Source organism: Leuresthes tenuis, unplaced genomic scaffold (genome assembly GCF_036924035.1).
Source record: "Leuresthes tenuis unplaced genomic scaffold, fLeuTen1.0.hap1 SCAF_10, whole genome shotgun sequence".
Classification (NCBI taxonomy): Eukaryota; Metazoa; Chordata; class Actinopteri; order Atheriniformes; family Atherinopsidae; genus Leuresthes; species Leuresthes tenuis.
This window is the reverse complement of record NW_027325364.1, coordinates 6188314-6208266: the sequence shown is the minus strand read 5'-3', so window position 1 is coordinate 6208266 and position 19953 is coordinate 6188314.

Sequence of the window (19953 nt, the reverse complement as noted above, 5' to 3'; positions counted from 1 at the left end):
TGAATAAATGACTTATAACACGATAGACGAGTTATTGTAACATACATACACAAATATTTGTTTTCGGTGCAAAATAAAGAAAAAAAACGTGAAATAATAAAATCATTAACCTGCAATTTTCTTATATATACTTTATCATTCACGTATGGAAGTAAATGATGGAGCTTCCGTATCCTGTGAAGTCTTCGGTAAATCTGAAAATACATCAGCCTAATAATTTCGACTTTATAGTTTGTGGTGTACTTGCGCTTTGGTTTTCAGTGTCTGACGGAAGGAACAGATTTACGACACAAAATCAAAACTTTGCAGTGAACATTTGAATAAACAACATCTGTGGTATTTCTGCTGAAACCCCGACTGAGCAGCTCCATATTGTAATGTCGACAGATCAATAAAATAATTAGGGGTTTGTTGTCTCTTCTTCTGTCGAAAAGTGTTCAAACTGACTTAATAAATCTACATTTCACTGCTATGAAGCTGAAGTCCTATTTACTGTTAAACGTAGGCTCTGCTGGGTCTATGGATTTAAAAGCTTGGTTTCAACATTTGTTGGGATATTTAAATATAATAAATAGATACAACATTTATATATATATATAAATGTTTAATTTCTGAACATTTCGATTGGAAAGATATTCTCACAGTTCATTTCGTATTTCATAAACATCCACAGTGTTGTCATTTGAAATGAAAACTCTCTGCATCGACTTCCTGTTACTTTGACACTGAACTGTTTTCTCTTCCTTTTTCCTTGTTGTCAACTCTTTTTTTTGTATTTCCCTCCAATCTCTAAGTAATGGATATAATCAATAATTATCTCGAGACCTGACCTTACACAAATTACACTGTGAATAATCAATAACTGAATTAATTTGGACAGGTTAGATCTGAAAGGGACAAAAAATGGACAAAATATTAATGATGATAATGATGAGAGAAATGAGCATCGATGAAAAATACCTCCACCATATTGACTTATTAAGTATCAAGTAACCTGAGTGACGTTCACATTAACCAGCAGGACTGATTCTGTGTTAACCCACATAAATATAAATATGGATGATATTGAGTTTAGAGCGATATTTAATCTGAGTCATCTGGTCCGTTACGCAACGTGAAAATCACAAGGATTATCATGATGCAGAATGCCCTTTTCCTGGCTCTTTTTCATGCGGCTTCTTCCTTTAAAAGCTTGGAATAAATACGAGTAACCCGCAGGCGAATGTTTGCTAATGCAGGCCTACAGTTTACCTGCATTAACAGCGTGTGGCCTCCTGCAAACACACACATTACTACCTGAATGTTACCACAGCAGTTTCACTGCACATAATAGCTAAATGAATCAAGAGAGGCCCAATTTTGGGTGATCATTTTTTCAGAATCCCAGAAATTACATATTACTTTCACACCACAGTGATGAAATTGTCCTATAATTCTTAACTGAGGCTTTTTATTTCAATTTTATGAAAGTATAAGAGATCAAATGAAATCAACATTTACTTTTTTGACTCTCGTGGAACCCACCGGCCTCCACCAGGTCGAAGATGTAAAACAATGGCGCTGCTGCTGGAGAGGTCCAGCAAATTAATGAATGATAATCACATTATTTTCCTTCTATCATTTGCAGACTTAGGTGCAGTAATGATCGTGTACGCTGTGGTGTGGAACTTGACTTCGCAGCGTGAATAATGTTATTATCGATCATATGTGGATTAATGCAAATTCACTCGTTTAATTCACTGGGTTCGGCTCGTGTGCACACCAGCCAATAACCCACTGAAGAGTGTGAGGTGGGGGGGAATTACTGAAAACTGGTTTTACTGAAAAAACAAACAAACACCAAGAGCAGAGATCAGTTTGAATATGAGCCTAAAATTAATATCAACATTCATTTCATATAAGTGTTTAATTTGTCAGATATTTAATCAAGTTTTTCAATTATTACAGCTTGGATAAATGCTTCTGTAGAAATAAAAAGATTGTGAATTTCATTTGTAAATTGAAGGGTTAGCTTGTGTGTGTGTGTGTTTCTAAGTGTGTGTGCGCGCTTCCTGCATGAGCGCGCATCAGCTTTTATCGATCCATGCATTTTAAGCAGCCTCCCGTTTGCCCTACAACTATTTTTCATATAAAATGTAAATATCTCCCTGTGTAATTGGCTCTGCATTCTTTATGTAAATGAAATTATCTGGTGGCCCGAGCCGCGAGGGGAGAAAGGAAAAGTGTTAAATGTATGCACAACGGAGCTGGAGGGGGTGCAAAGGTCGATAAGTTGGAACTTGTCTTAGTTTCTTTATTTTCTTTTTTGAGTCAGAGCTCAGCACAAGTTTTGAAAACTTAAGCAATTAGTGGTTTACAGGCAGACAGCAGGGGAAGCTCCACGCTTACATGCAGGCTGGAGAAGTTTTTAAAGAGGATTTAATGTGCTGCTGTAGAAATGGTGCTGTAGTTTACTTATTTCGTGCTGAGTATGTGTTAAATTCAAATGTTTGATTTGGATTATGTTATTGTCTTTTATGTGCTTCAAAGATTTTGTTGGAAGTGCAGTGATTTAGTTCAACAGATCTGATTTAAAGGCCTATTTTGGGGGAGGGGCAGGTGTTAGGTGAAATATTACAACAAATTAGATAATAAGGAGGAAACAAAAGTATAATTAAAGCTATTTCAAAATTGAATACACTTAGAATCATCGATAGGAAGTCAATAAGTAGGTGTATGAATAATGCAGTAAATTATTTTAAGGTAGGTGTTTATAATTTCAGATAAGTGTGTTTGGATGTTGTTTTCTGGCTGTGAAATATGAGCAGGCTCACACATCTTTTTAGCCAATTTCATAAAAAAAGGTAGCTCAACACACAGATCACACACTGCAAAGAAAAAGAACTCATGCACAACACAAGGCCTGTGATACACACATGCATTCCCCAGTCTGCAGGAGCAAGTTACCTTAACAACCACACGGAACACAGCAGGCATCACTGTAGCTGATGTCAAATTACAGCAAACTGGTTTCCTGAACAAGACCTCATGCAAATGTTTGTTTCTGATCAGATGCTGTTGCCTGGATAATCTCCAAGCAACAGCATCACTGCGTTAACATGCACAAACACTGACACACTCAAATGCTTCGACACAAATGTATCAACATGAATAAGTCTGCAGCTCCCTCTGACCCTGAAATGAATTAAGTAGATATAGAAAATGTATGGATGAATGGAAGTCTGCATCTTCTGCTTCCCTTCCCACTCTTCCTCCCTCCATCTTGCCCTCCACACCTTCCGGTCACCTCTCAGAATAAAGAACACCTTTCTCAGAAATCCTTGGCGTGCATCTTAAGAAATCACACCGCATGCAGGGAAACACTCGCTGATGAAAATGCCATTTAAAAAGCATCTATATATTGATCACACAAACACTCAGAGTTATTTTTATGCCACAATAATGCATGCTTTTGCTCAGGCCCCTCAGTCTAAGAGGGTGTGTAGGTGTGTGTGTGTGCGTGTGTGGGGGTAAAATGTGTTTGTCTCACAGCAGAAAAGTGTGTGTCAGTCTCTCCAGCCAGCCCGCCGATGTAACTCGGTGGGGGATCAAAGGCAGCAGGGTTTCTCTCTTTCTCCATCCTTGGATTTCCACTCAGGTCGGCCCCACCTTTGTATCCACTCCTCCCCTATCCCCCCCACCTCTTCCTTCTTCCACCTCCTCCTCTTCACTTGCATCCCTCTCTCCTCCTCTTCCCAATTATTCTCTGATTTTCCTTCCCTTCTCGGCTGTTAAATCCACTCTGCATCCTTTTCATTTTCTCTGCGGCGGCTGCAGCTTCCTCTTCGTCCGTCCGAGGTGAAGCGAGGAGTGTGCATGTGTGCAGCTTCATCTGCCTCTCCCTCTCCCTCTCTCTCCCTCTGCCTTCTCTCTTTAATCAGCATGTTAATAAGAAAGGTAACTAATCAATACATTCAATGGCCTGGCCTGGCGATTGATACGATCTCCATTCACCTCCCCCTTGTGCCGTGCAGCTAAACGCAGACACGGAGTAACACACACACACAAACACACAACTGCAAGACTGACTATGGTTAAGAGGCCCTGAGTGATTATACAGTCTGGTCACTTCATTCAAAACCCAGCTGGAGTTGCCCATGAAATGTTACTTCCTGTGCATTATCGAGCAGGATGGATTGTGACAAAGAGTGACACGTGAAAAGGAGTAAAAATGTCTTGGAAGCAGAACCTCAAATCATCTATATACGGGGAATATCAAGAGAGAAGCCTTTCCCCAGTTGAGAAGTCGCATCAGCAAAGGCTCAATTGCATCTTTTTTTGCAGCAAATGCCAAAAAAGTGTAACAAGATGTAACAACACACAGGCATCTTAGCATGAATACTCTGCCTACATGCAGATGTTGAAATCAGAGATGTTACTGTAAACCAGAGAGGGAGGAATTCAGGGAGCATTGGTGGGTCAAAAAATTACTTTTGGAGTGTGTTCATACTCAGTCTCCTGACACTGGGTGTCTTTTGTTTATCATCAGTCTTTCTTGTTAACTTTTATCCATTTGTTTTTTATCCTCACCTGATATTGATGCCGCATACACACATATATTTACTCATCACTCTCCAACATCTCGGTAAAAATGATATTCTCCTGGGGATAATGAGGTCGAAGCCTAGATTAGAAACTCTGACTGTGTGTGAATCAACATTTCAAAGTGACTAAGCGGATCAGGGAACAGTGCATTTGATTCATTTTCATGACGGTTGGCTTTACACGGCTCAGACAAAAGCTGCTCTCAGCAGGAAACACATATATATTAGTCACTTTTGAGAAAACATGACAGGCCCTATTTTATGATTCAATTTAATTTTCCCTGGTGGAACATCAATTAACTACAGGTAACAGGCACTCCCTGTAAACAGCCAACAAAATAAGAATCTATGCAGCACCGAATGCAGCAAAAAAGGAATTTGGAGAACTGTTTTCTTGTTAGTAAGAGACCAGGTAAAACAAGATGGAATTACATAGCAAGACATGAAGGTGTATATAACTTTCTTCAGATTGTGGTGCAAGAAGAAAAAATGATGAGGCAGATGACTGGAACATCAAAATGATTTTGTTCTAAAAGTTTTGTATCGTTTCTCAAAAATGGGATGACTTAGAATACCAGCACACTTGTAAGGCTGTTCAGTTGTTTCATTTTTTTAAGTCTTATGGGTGTAAAACAACAATCCCTTACAATAATATCCCCAAACGCCTGGCACACAATTTAGTCTGAACTTTTGTTCTTTTCCTTTTCTCCCACTTCTACTCTTTCTCCACCCAGCAAAGCCCTGCATCTCCCCGTTTAGAAAAAAAAGAAAGAAAAAAAAAGAAAATGATCAGTTGCCAGTTGCTGTTAAAGGTATGCGGATATTTGGCCAGGGAGGTCCATGCAGCCCTTTAGGGCAAAAGATAGTTTAAAATCACCGGGGAAGGGAATATTTAAAAGCAGAATGCTCGGACAGCTTAGGGCTGCAAACAGAGAAAAGTCTTGCCTTGTACCAAAGCAAACATCCACTTCTATCACCATGTCTCTCTCCCCAATATTATTAATAGATAGGAGGGAGAAAAATACACAAGCACACATATACAGAAACACATAAGTCCTCCCTCCTCGGGATATGGAACTCCAACAGACATGAAAACGTTCGGGCTCCTTCTGAGGAGGACATAAGAGACATGGCACAGGATGAAGGGAAATCCTTCATACAGGAACAACACAGGCAACAGCCGAAATGCAAGGTGGCCTTTCAGGGCCGACTGAATGGGTTTCTCCCCATGACCCTCAACCCAACACACAACCCTCCCACCCCCTTCTGTGCTGCTTTTTTGCCTTCTGGTAACTCCTATCTCTCAGTGCAGAGCTTACAGTGTGATGTAGATCCTTTTACATTTGTCTCCCAGTTTATATCCACCACCCCTCCCTCCCTCCCTCCTGTTTTCCTCCACCTCCTCCTCCTGACTCCTCTTCTTCTTTTCTTTTTCCCTCCGTATCATTTTTCACTCGCACAGTGAAACAATCGATATGTAGAAAAGCGCTATGGTATCATGTATCATTGTGGAATATGTGATATAGATTAAGGCCAGTTCATGTTTACAGTATTTTTCTTTTGTACCGTTCACTGTTTGCACCCTCACTGAGGATTTATTCTGCTATTAGACTGAAATGTTCATTGATTGATTATTTAAAACTGAACACGGTCTACATAACAATATTTTTTGCCAACAGATGCCTCATCAGATGTTACACTAGAAGGAAAAAAAAATTGTATTCAAGTTGTCGGAAAAAAAGGTCTTAACGTTTTCTATGAAAACACAAATACTATTGTGCTCCTTGATATGGACCCAAGCACCTCAATGCTGCATATGTATGCTGACAAGACTTTATGGGTCCTGAAGAGCAGTCTAGTACAATGTACATTTCTGTAAATTGCTTTGATCTTGCAGTAAGAACAGTTCCCTTTATTCACTGTGATATAGAAAAATAAAAGACAATATCCACCATACTCATGTTCAGGCAATATGTTTTGGACAATGACTATTTGAATAGTCTTTGTTTGTCAAATCAATATTTTCATACATGGTCAATGGCCCTTTTGAAATCACATGGGCTCCATAAATATTTTTCATGGAATTTATTTTTTGTGGACAATTCTATGATGTGAAAACTGTGAAACCCTCACATAAAAACAGACCTTGAACCTGCTTTCCAATTTTATTTTCTTGTAAGGTATGTCATAAACATATATATACTGTAGCTACAACACAATTCGCCGACAGTGCATTGATCACAGCCGTGTAGAGTAAAAATGGTGGACAGCACTCTCCTCTCTGATATTGCCCTTCTGTGTTTCTGCTTTGCCTGTTCATCGCTACGAGCTGAGGTCCAGTTTCATTGCATTATCTGCATGTCCTGAGCGTCCCAGAGGGGCTGCAGAATGACCAGTGGCCCTGCTGACCCTCAGAGCTGCTGTCACCCTTCATCACCCCTCTCTCCATCTTGGATGGTGTGGTCACCTAGCAACCGGGGCCAGGGTTCGCCTCTCATGGACCAGAGGCTATTGGGAAATCAATCGATACGCCTCAGCCCAACCTAGAGAGCTGCCTGCCTGGCTGGCTGGCTGACTTCCCCTCCCCTCTCGTCCCTCCCCTCCTCCCTTTCTCCCTTGTTATGGCCAAATGAAGACGATGCAGTTCTCACTTTTCCACACCTCGCTGTATGTGGATATCCTGTTACAGGATAAGAAATGCCTCTGCTTGCCAGGGGCTTGCAGCTCTCGTGGCTGATGTATTTGTCCTGTCAACTGGCCTCCATTTCCACCAATGTTTGGATTGAGAGGCGGAGAGACAGCAATTAATCAAATTTCAGAAGAGAATTTTTTTTCCTATCACAGTATTGGCCATGAAGAAGTGCTGACCACAGATTACACTGGTGCACAATTGCAGCCCACCCCACTCCTCCACCATATTTATGAATTTCTTTCAACACACTAGAGGACTCCAGTGTTCCTGAGAGCAATAGCTCAACCTCTCTAATCATCCCTTAGCTCAAAATTTGGATTATTTCCACACGGGTCTATGGAAATCTAATTAGAAACCTATCAGACATGAACGCAAAGATCACTCTCATAATCAGAACAATGATGAATGTTCTGAGTATTACCAGATCTGCAAAGATAAAAAAAAGTGATTTCTTTTAAACTCATAGAAACATCTCGAAGATCAGATTTGTTTAGCAGGACTATTATTTATTATGAGGGGTTCCTCACCACATCAGGGTGGGGTCAGCAACCTTTGATCCTCTTCCACTACCGTGGGAGGATGGGCCAGATTCGATCACCTTAAACAGTTTAAGACAGAAGGTCTCTGGAAGAAGAAGGAGATGGTGAAAGGATGGGGGAGACAGAGGGTAGAAGAAAAAGAAAGAAGGAGTGGAGGAGGAGAAGGATGGGTGAGGTCAGAACTGAAAACAAACCGCTGCTAATCTGTTTTCAGACCAGAGTCATCAAACTGAAAAGCTCAGCTCAAAGAGAATGTGGTGGTCCATCTGGGCTGCTCAGTGACTGTTGTGCACTTGTCTGCACTTTAGAGGACAAATTCTATCTAAAAGAATAAAATTAAATAAACATCTTTTAATGCCTGCTTTAGCAGTAAAGTCCCCCAAAAATACCTAAACTAGAGTTATTGTTTTATTTATTCATTTTTAGTCAGATTATCAATTGCAAAACATAGTAGAAGTAGTTTCTCTGAGGTTTTGTTTCTTTTCTGTTATAAACTGGGGAAAAATAATATTGTTGCAAGCTACACAGTTGGACAGTTCAAAGATATTTGGATAAAAAAAAAAGTGATGGAATTCTTCCTTGTCTGCTAACGTTTTTTGACCAAATTAATACAGAAAATAACAATGTGAGTAGTTACTCACAGTAGTTACAGCGACAGGCCAAACTTGAGGGAAAGAAAACGTATAATTGCAGTTAAAGGGATCTGACAGCTTGTGAGGTGCAAACACTGCCCCTATCACATGAAAGAGTCGGTGTGCAGCTGCAGGACCCCCTCCCACTTCTCTCCAGATTACACTGACAGATTTCTTGACTTTTGTTGTTGTTCATGCCTGCAACTAAGAAGGTGATTCTACTTCTGTTAAGGGGTTTGCCAGATCCCCAGATGGTCATCCAGCACGTGGCCAGAGGTGGGCTGTAAAGTGACCTCCCAGCTGGACACTGTGGCCAGGTCACTGATCTCTCAGCCTCCACTGACCCCCCCTGTTCCATCTCTTTTTTAGGGCCAGCTGCCATCACCACAGTTCTATCCTAATGGTGTTGGATTGCCTCTCTCTACAGCCCCACCATCAGTGAGTCAGGCCACAGGGAGTGTCCAGCTGCCTTCTTCTCCTCCCCTCCTTGAATCCACTGGCCTTTCACTGGACACAGGAGAGCCCTGAGGGGTGGCGGCAGTGTAAAAGGATGGGCTGGTCTGAGCCCTCAGTCCCCCCAGTAAATGAGAGCAATAGCCACGAGGATGAGCCAATGCCACACAGGCATGACATTGACACGGACGAAAGGAAAGAACCTTTTAACTATAAAAGTGGAATAGTCGCCTCTGGAAATCAGAGGCAACAGTAAATGCATTTGTGAGTGCCAGGGTGTCTCTCTCATTGTCCCCATTACATGTCTCATGGTGTTCAGGAGAGAGGAGAGGGGAACAGGGTGAAACTAGATGGGCAGAGAGGGGGGTTTAAAAGCATTCTCAGTGACATACGCACACATGCATCCACACAAAAATACCATTTGGTTGTGTGCAGCTAATGCGCCACTGCTTCCAGAGACTGGTACAGTTGGATGACTTGGCATGGGCCCACCCGGCACAGGGGGAGGTATGCCTCTGCTGTGCTGGAGCCTGGCTGCCTACTGAGAGAGGGGGCTTCTGGGTTCGCTTGCCTGGAGTAATGTCGATAAATCAATAGGACACACGTCACTGCAGGCCCAGAGAAGCCACATGAAACTGTCATTGATCGGCATAAGGTGGAGTGTGTGTGGGGTAGGAGGGGGTAAGGGAAGGGGGAGGGATGGATGGTGTTGGAATCGGAGGGGTGAGGCTGTGGGGGAGGGAAAACCCAAACGCATGCAGCCCAAGGGTCATCTATCTCCTCTCTGCTCCTGTCTTCCTCCACCCCTAACAATAAAGGCCATTGCATGGTTGGGGTGTCAAAGGTCACAGCAGTGGCCAGTGGCCCCTGAACAACATTGTAGAGCCACGTGCCTGTCAATAGCTCTCTGTCACAGCTCACAAAACATAGAATGCCTCTGGTGCTGGAGGACAACTGCTGTGTAGTTCACAATGTGGCAGCTTGCCACTTGCCAAAGTACTGTGCTCATGCTGGAGTTTCACTCTACTGTCATTCAAGTAAATCCACTGTGATTTGTCATTTATGACTGTTACAGAAAACACAAAAATATCATCAAAGAAATGCATGTATGGTGGATGTGGTGCTCTGTTGGTGTACAATACACACAGAAACCACTGTTTCCTCTTCTGAACAAATGCTGGCAACCACAGTAGCCTAATACAAGGGCACTGACCGTAGCAAGAAGGCATAGCCGATTGCCTTCCCTCCCACTCTTTTTCTTGCTCTCTCATTCCCAATCCTGCCTTTTCAGCAGTTGTTTCGATTGGCAATCAATAAGGCACATGATCAACACGGGTCCCAGATCATGATATCTATCCCCTTCACTTAGGGTGAACCATGGCTCTGGAGCCTACGAGCCTCTGGTTCAAAGGGGTTTGGAAGTTCAATGCCCACTGCGGTCAGACAGACAGAGATTCAGTGGTAGTCTGGGTGTCAAGTTCTCCTGACCGTCTGTCTGGCTCAGCCTGCTGAGTTTTGATCTGAAGAAAGCTTGGGCTAACCTCAACCACAGCACCACTCCCACCCTACTGCTGGGTTCCCCTCCTGAAACTGTCTTCCCTGCTTTATGGTATTTCTCTGCTTTTGTGTTGCAGTTGTTCATGATGAGCTAATGGCCAGTACATTGATCATGGTTGCTCGACCCCCAAATTGGGGTCAACCAGAAAAGAGGCCCCGTCTCAATGTCAGGAAACAACTACTGATGTCATCTTGGCGCGTCTTTATGAATGATAATGGACAATCCAAGGCATACAGATTTGCACCCAACTTGCGGCAACTGAATTTGCCTCCGAGCGTCCTTCAACCCACATCGAGAAGTGGAGGAGGTCACCAAAATCCCCCTGGCACCCCCTGCCCTTGCCCCCATTTTTTACAACTGATTTCCAGCAAGCTATTACCCTTTATGTAATTCCCTAAATTGTGAAAGTTGATGCTGGGCTGGAGCCCCATGTCACCTTTGCATCGTTTCCCTGACACTTTCATTATCACAATAGGTATATGAAATAGACAGGTGCAAAATGCATGGCAGCCCTCTGTCCTTGCTCGACCGGTTGCCATGGAAACGGCTGATAGAGTAGGTTATCGATCGCTGTGTCCAGTCCCCCTCCGTTCCCCCACCCCCTGTGCCGACGTTTTTTCTGCAGTGATGGGCGTGGATCAATAGCCTGTATATTGTATGCTTTTCTCGCCATTCGTTCCCCCATGATAGCAAATAAGAGGGGGAGAATTGTAAAAATGTAAGTGATACTATTTAACTGGAAAGAAGAGGAGTCTAATGATGTGTAAATACTGTACAGTTTTTTTAAGCACTGGACATCCATTCCATTTTGTGGTTAATGATAAAGAGAAATTCAAAGAAAAAAGAAAGAAAGAAAAGAAAGAAAGAGGCTGCAGGGGGCCCAAGCAATTGTTCTTCCTTCCTGTCACAGTCACTTCAAAACCTATCCTTTTCTTCTCTGTGGCACCCTGTTAACGCATACATGTCACGGCACATTTACCCACATATGTAAGTTTTTATTTCATTTTATCCAAATCTTCCCTTTTTATTCAAATTCAACCATCAGAGAGGGTCAATTCATGCCTTTAAAAACGTGACAATGAATAGAAGAGCCGCCACGGACCTGGGGGAGCTCGTTTAAATCTCGCCTGAGGGATCCCTCAAGCGAGGGGTCATGGTTGAAGTCATGGAGCAGCAGGTTTAAAGGTGGGCGCTCCTCAAGGTATCTCTGTCGCCCCGAGGCACGGTCATCACAATTCCAAGAGAGGTGGAAATAAAAGTGCACTGAGAACACAAAGGCTTTTGGGCACTTCTGGAGAAATTAGACGGTCAGCTCACTGATGGTCAACAACCTTGGCTTACCTACAAATGGGCCCATATCACCCCGGTCCACCCTTCTAAATGACTTCATCCCATACATAACAGTTCATTCCACCATTTCTCTGAACAGTATTGATATTACACTGACAAATTAATCTTTAGCTGTAATGGTTTAAGAGAAGCAATCTAAAAAGGAGGTGAATAAAATCTACAAAGTTCTTCCTGCCTGTAGCATCTAATTTCTCAAATTCTCAGGCCTTATCACAAAATCTACAAAGACGTAGACCGAGACACAGCATATATACAGTGTCACATTGTCCAATTTTCTCCTCTGGCACCCGACTGATAATATATACAGTCTCTCTCCCCCTACACATATGTCAATAAGTTTGGTCTTCACTGGGAGGAATGTGCCCTGAGGCTCCCATATAAAATTAGTGGACCATTCCCATGTTGGCTCCCTTTCATGCCCCCACTTGTAAAGCGGCCGACGCCACAGTATCAATAATTCAGCCACAATTTAGTTGTAGTTGGGCCACATGTTTCGGGTCAGTTGTAACGAGCGCTGTTGCCGTTGAATGCATGATCAGTCTGATGGCCTTGTTTGAGGTTTGTGTACAAATAGCTTGAATGACCTACCACTGTAGTTTGACTAATGTAGATCTGCATGTGAGCCTTCTGACCTCTGCTAAGAGCTTCTGAGAGTAATTTAGGTCACAGTGAATGTTTAGGTAGAACGTCAGTAGGTTTGTTTTTCTTTGTTTAAAGGGTCCTTTTTGTAGCAACAGTACATGTGTTCCTAATACTGTTAATATCAAATCATCAAGAAATAATTTGTCAAAAATACGTCTCATTGAAGAAAGAGACCCCAGTAAGACTTATCCGTACCAACCAACATAGGACTCTGATTTTGGGAAAATATGCTGCTAATGAAACTTTCAAAATGTAAAATATTCACTGCTTTGTGTGTCACAGATCAAACTGGTTCACTTCCACAGTATAAGAGTAGAAGCAGAAACTTTAAATAAGGATATCTGGAAAGGAAAGCAAGTAAAATAGACTTCTAATAGTTTTCTAACGTGAATGTATAGTACTAATATGGGAGCTAACCCAGTTTATGTACAATGCTCACAGGAAGGAGGAGGCACAACGAAGAATTTTTAAAAATGTATTACATGATTATAACCTCTACAGCATAATTTTGCCTTAAAGCAAGAACTTTAATCTTTAAATGAGCCATTAGTTTAAGAGCCTTAACTCCATCAATACAAAATCTGCACATTGTGGATTGATTTATTATGAACAATTAAAAACTGAACTAATGTTCTTTTTTTTTTATACGGCGCAGAAAGAGAAGATAGCCCCCTGAGATCAAACTGCACTCACCAGTATAATACTTTAATGTACAGATGCAGCCAATTAGAATGGCTCGCAGTTTCACACATAGACAATTAACTTTTTAGCTAATTCTCTGCCAGGTCTGTGGCACAATTTGGCTAGAAACCGCCTGAACATTGGGAGAGGCAATTCTAAGTGGCAGCATCTGTATCTATTTCCAGTGCAAGCGTACAGCGAACAACATGTGAGGCCCTTAAGTTGACAACAAATTGACACCTCACAACACAGCTCATCCTGAACTACCACATGTGTGTTTTGAGGATTCATCCATGAAATCCGCAGCGGTCTTAGGGGATCTTCTCTCTCACATGCATCCCACCAACACTGCTAGTTGTCTGCCCTCCTGTCTTAAGCCAGCCTTGGGGTGGAGGAGCTGCTAATCTCGAGCTATAGCTGAATTGGAAATCCTTATGTCTATGTGCATGCTGAAAGGGAGGAAGGAACTGGGAGAGAGGAGTGAAGTAGCTGCCCTTGCACCTTGGATAGATGAGAAACCCTCAGCCAGGAGAGGAGGACAACACTGGCAGGGCAGAAGTCAAACTCCCAAGGCCGTAAGAGGAAGAGAGAGAAACAAAGAGAAAGGAAAAACCAGCAAACTTTTTATTCTTCCCTCCGGCAGATTGTGGTCAAATTGTGGACCTGGAGTGAAAACTAAGTTTTTCTATAAGATATTTACATTCAGTTTAATGGGACACTTGTGAGTGGCTGCCAGGCTGCAGTGGCTTGATTTCCCTTAAGTATCCCACTGTTCATCAAGTTTAACTAAGAGATTTACCTAGAGATTTTTGATAGTTGTAGCTACTCGCCTATAAAATTAGATCATATTGTACTCTTTTATTTAAGTTTGGTTGAGCAGTATGTAATGGGTTATGCATCTGTTTTGTATTCAGGATCTGTTTGGGCCAAAACAAACTGGCAGTGAATACAAGATCTTGAAATTACATTACTTGCACAATGTATCACAAGATGTGGTCATTTCCAGCAACTATTTCAACATAGAGGCAATTCTTTTATCTGCACTGTGTTGTAAGACACACATCACATTACTGGTGCAATGGAAGAGCCAAGTTGAACAGTATGAACGCAAGATATTTTATGTTTTTTACATGTTAATATACACTATTTTTCTACATTTCAGTCACACAACACATTTAATAAAAGCTTCACTTGTATAATGTTTAAAATGTTGCTGTTCCTTCTCACTTGGGGAAGTGTTTCAGGTGTTGTTTTCTTCCATTCTTCTGGCAAACACTGTGGGAATAATGCTGTCACATTGTTTGTTTCAAAGTTCTCTACGCATTTTTTATTGGGGACAGGTCAGGACTGAGGTCAGGCCAGTCCAGCACCAACACCCTCTTCTTGCCTTGTGTACAGAATGTGAGTTTGAATTGTCTTGTTGAAAAATATATGGAAGTCCTTGGAAAAAAAGATGTGGTCTTGAAGGCTCAACATACATTCTGCAGTAAGGCACAGTTTGACAAACTGGAGATCCTCTGCCCATCTCTACCCAAAGACACTGCTTTTGTACCAAACAGTGATTATAATCACCTGTTGACATCTCCTGCTTGAAGTCTAATTCTCCTCAACTTTTACCATATTAGGTTGGTAAGAAAGAAATATCTTGGGTTGAGCTGAGCTGAAGTTGAATTGAAAAGTAGTTCAGTAATGCCAAACATAACTGAATTGTTGCTGTGCATTATTCATTAAAAGAAAAAGCCAGAATTTTAAAAAAATGAGGCAGGTAGATCTTTTTTTGTTTGTTTTATCCAAAATTTCATTTATTTATTTGTTTATTTTTTCCAACTTTTTCTGATTTTTTCCCATCAGGGTGTTCGCTCATTGCTGCAACATGAGATCAGTATCAGCATGAGATCCACATAGTGTATCTGATCCACAATCTGATCAAACAGCACCCATCCATCCATTTTCTATAACCGCTTAATCCAATTGTCAGGTCGCAGGGGTGCTGGAGCCTGTCCCAGCGGTCATTGGTCAAGAGGCAGGGTGCACCCTGGACAACAGCACCCATATAACACTAATTAAGTATATTCCAGAGTTAAGCTATTATTCTTTTACAACAGACACACTTGTTTTAATTTCTATGAATTATTTAATGATAACTACAGAACTGGTACTTTAAGTTCATATATATCTAAAAATATGTGTTTTTCTTGCAACTTGTCATTTTTTGGCTTTTGTCTGTACAGAATGTATTTTGCTATATTTGATATATGTATCCAGACAACTCCAGTTTTTTTTAAGTTTTAAAAGTATGACACAATCAGATTGATTGGACCGTCTTGTATTACTATGCCTAAAACTTTTGTGCCTAATTTCTTCTGGGACAAATTTGGTAGATCTGCAGTTGAATATATTTTAGAACAGTTTCAATAACATCAGTGTCACTGAGTCATTGTAACAGGATGAGGTAAAGGTATGTAATTGTAGCTGTTTATCTGTTTAACTACTAAAATCAATTTCCTTAAAATCTGGGGAAGAGCTGGACCTTTGCCAAAGGAAGGAGAAAAGATTAATTTTTAAAATGGATTGGCATGAATTTTGTTAAGAATGTGAAAAACAACATGGGGTTCTGTGGAGGATGTACTCTGATCACTTTAGTTTTACATTTTCATAAGGCCTAAATCAAGATAATTTGATTCAATTTTATTGTTGCTTAATAATTAACATAAAGATTCTCATTATGTAAGTATGTAAGTATGGTGAGTAAACATGAAGCTATAAAGGCACATATACACTGAGAAGGTGACATAGGTTTAAGGAGAGAGAGTATGCTTTTTAGATATCCTAAAACATGTTTGGTGGAGATCCTTTTAGATTCAACGGTCTGGAAGAAAACGTTTAAATCGGTGCCTGAGTATCAGCACCATATAACAGATGAAGGCATCTACAAGCTGAACCCTTAGTTTGCACACTGTACATACTTTTTAAATTTTATTTTAACTTTCCAAGTCATGCCGTTGGATATGAAGAAAAGATTAATTTTACATCTTTTGGGACTTTTTTTTTCCAGTAATGCCTGTTACAGAATGACAAAATGTACAGGTCTAGTACAAATGCTCTCGTAATGGTAAGTTCCTACGCCTTTCAAGAACTGCATCTCAATTTGGTGTCAAAATAATTTACAAAATTTAAAGTTTGCCCAAGTTTTTTTCAAATGCACAAAGCAGTTTTAAGTTTGTAATGTTGGTTTGGGTTTAATTCCAGGGACTGTCTGATAAAATACTATAATGTTGTATAGCATATATAACTGGCTGTAAAAGAAACAGCGAACCAAGATAGATTCCCTATGGACACATAACAAAAAAACATCTTGACTTTATAGTGTCTATTCTTGACCCCTCTAATAAATGACCTCACCATTCGCTTGTTTGCTTTACTGTTAAAACCTTTATTTCATAACCACAGGTCTGGCAATGTTGACCATGATAATTTCTTTGTCCATGTAGGGTGTTTTTCAGATACTACAGTAAATCCACTCATTTAAAACAATCAATACAGAGGGGCGAAAAAAATCCACTGCAGGTGTCTGAACAGCTGATGCTCGAGGTTAAGTGTTTCAGAGTACACATGGAGGTATGTGTGCTAAAAAAATGGGGAAAAAAAGAAAGGCGCAAAGCATAGAAGTGATGTATGTCCTTAAGCACCTATGTGCGCTTTGCTGGCGCTGATGATGAGTTGTCGCTATGAATGGGTGGAAAAACAAGTCTAAGTGATGTGGCCCTCTAGTCACCTGACCATCAGCACTGCCATTGTGGGCCCGTAGCTGGCTCGCGTCTTCATGGCACGGCGACATATTGCGCAGGTATAAGGCAGTCAGTAGTTATTCATCATCCATAATGTTAACGATTACAGCATGTCGATAACAAACCCAGGAGTTAAATGAGTTTGTGCACTCAGCTACGCCTGCGCCATGGCGGTTCAAGGTCACTCCCTCCCGTCCGTGACAGGAGGGATGATTCCCGGGCCATACTGCAAGCACACTCGTCTTCCTTCAAGGTCAAGTGTGCCACTATTTAGAACAAATAGATACATAAAACACTCAGTCTTGTGGGTGGGTAAAGTATGAGGCAAGACCTTGGGCTGGGATAAAGTTGGCCGGCAGCTCGTATATTTCGTCCTGTACTTGTATTTCAGCTTGACACTTTGTCAACCCCCCACCTCATCCTTTTTCCACCTACCCCCTCTAGTCGCTTTAACGTTTTCAAGTCCTTTTTATGTGACTGAACGCAAAAAGTTAGCATTGATTTGTGTCATGTTGGAGCTCACCCGAGTGCAATGTGAACGGATCTTGAGCATCTCAAGATGACAAACTGTGTTTATCTCTCAGCTTGGTGGCCAGCTGAATTTAGGCTCTGCCGTCTCCTTTAAGCTTATCTGTCAAACATACCATGACCAACGCTTCTATTCACCTATGGGTGGCTGAAAAAATGAAAATACAGAGGGCCTTTGTGTTTGAGCAGGAGCAGGACAAGGCTAGGGTGCGTGGTGAGAGGATACACTTGATTTGGAGTCAGTTAGCAGCTCATGCCTATCGTTATGGACAATAGGGTAAGGGCAAGTGTCTCCCTCCCCTCAGCTTTCCTCTCTTCGTCACCCTGTCTCTTGGCGTGCTTCCCCCAAGAGACACGAGCCGGGGGCTGAGCACTCTGATGGCCAAGCGTGACATTTAAACCCCTGCCCTGCGGTAGTTTTAGGGGGGCTTTGTGGAGGAGATGGGGGTGCAGAGAGGTCCATCTGAGCACTGAGAAAGAAAAAAGGGGGTACGGACAGAGGCTCACCCTATAAACTCCCTATTACACGATGAACACGCGCTACTAACCCCCCACCCTACTCCCCTGCAGAAATCCTTAGTGTCACTGCGGTGGGGGCCCCATTGTGCGTGGGCCTGCCGCTAAAGAAAAGGGCCCTTTGGTGGTAAACAATTCAGCTGTCCACTCTGATCACAATGGGGGCACATCCCATTGCTTTGAGCATCTGTTTGGAGTAGGTATTGGTCCCCTCTTTGCTCAACAGCGCTGTCCATACATAGACGGTGTGCGACTAAATCCCTGAATCTGCTGGCCCACTACCACCTGCTCTCAGCCTCCCCTCCTTTCATCATTCTGTATTCGGATCAATACTGTTGACTCCACTGCAGTATCTCTCAAAAGACAGCCTTGTGTTGGCTGTTCAGTGGGAACACATGCATTTTAAAATTATGTACAGTGTGGAGGCCAACTATATGAGCTGATTAAGGCATGCATGAGAAAGAAGAAGCTTTTTGGAACACGGCACCAGGAGTTATTAGGGCCACGGTCTTGAGCGCTGGTTTGTGACGACTTATCGCCACCTTGTGGTTGTTAAGTATATTTCAACCTGCTAGTAAATTAGTCCACAGTTACTGTTTGGTTGTTTTATTCTATGGTTTTCTAATCTAATCATCGGCAAGATATTTTAATATCAAGGCTTATGAAGTTTATACCACTGTCCTCTTCCAAATTACTTTTAAAACAACTCAATTCTATTTGGCATTGAACTGTAACAGCACCAAATTGCTATCCTATGTTTTACATCAAATTTTAGCATGCAGCAGTGTACACATACCTTTTCTTCTCAGTTTGAATTACTTACTGTGTCAGACACAGCACTTTGGATGTACTTTTATTTTTTTTCAAAGACAAAATAGTTTTACCCCAATCAACAAAATGTACATCTTTATCAAAGGTAAAAGTACTCCTAATGCAGTGTAGACCATTAGAAATTAGAAAATTATAAAAAAATTAAAATAAAGTTATAAAAATATATATTACAATATAGTGTTTGATTCATGTTACTGATGTGTTAGCAACAAGACTTTGATTTTGAAGCTAAAACGTATAATATTTTCAACCCAAATACAATGAAGTATTATTGTAAAATAGAACTGAACTTAAACAGAGCTAAAGTATTTTTGTTACAGTGGGCCACAGTGCAAGTGGAAAAAACCTGAAAAAGAGTGATCATAAGTTTGGCTGAATTTAGTCATCATGCTTGTTACGACCATACAGAACACTTCTTGATTTAGTTTTCTAACTTTTTTTTCAGGATATGATCTGACTGACATTTTCTATGGATTTCCTCCAACACTCGTCCCACTATCTGATTCCAAAGGGTTAACAGTGAGCGGGGTACTCTGCTGGGGAAGCGCTAATCAGCTCGGAAACATTTGCTGCCCTTCTGGCAAGGTCAGTGGGGGTCACGGTCTCTGTGCTGGATGTCCACTCTGTTCCTCACTCCTCCCCCTCCTCCTGTAGAACCCAGCCACCCCTTGGGGCCTATAGACCCTGCAGGCACAATCACCGCACCTCAACTATAGGCTCACAGGAGCTAGCTTTAATCTATATGGAGCCCTGGGATGGACTGCGGCTGTCTGTACATCAGCCTGTCAGTGTGTCTTGCCTTGAATGCACACAGGCGGCCCCGGACCGACTTTATCGACTTAGACAGGCCGAACCCAGATCTGTGATTGGTCTACAGAGGTGTCTGGCGGGCCCCTCCTCCTGTTTGACCAGCTGATTGATCTGTTAACACTGGCCGCTGGACGTGTGTCCCTGAATTTAATTTCAGAATTCATTTCTGGGAGACGTGTGTGTACAGAAATGATGAAGAGTCCCAGGATCTGGGTGAAGGATTGAGGGCAGAGATGAAGAATAAACGCAATTTAGATTTATTTTCTTTCAAAATTGTTGGATATTTGGAACGTGCTTGGTAGGAACACTGGTCGAATGTTCGAACCTTTAGATTGTCTTTCTTAACAAAT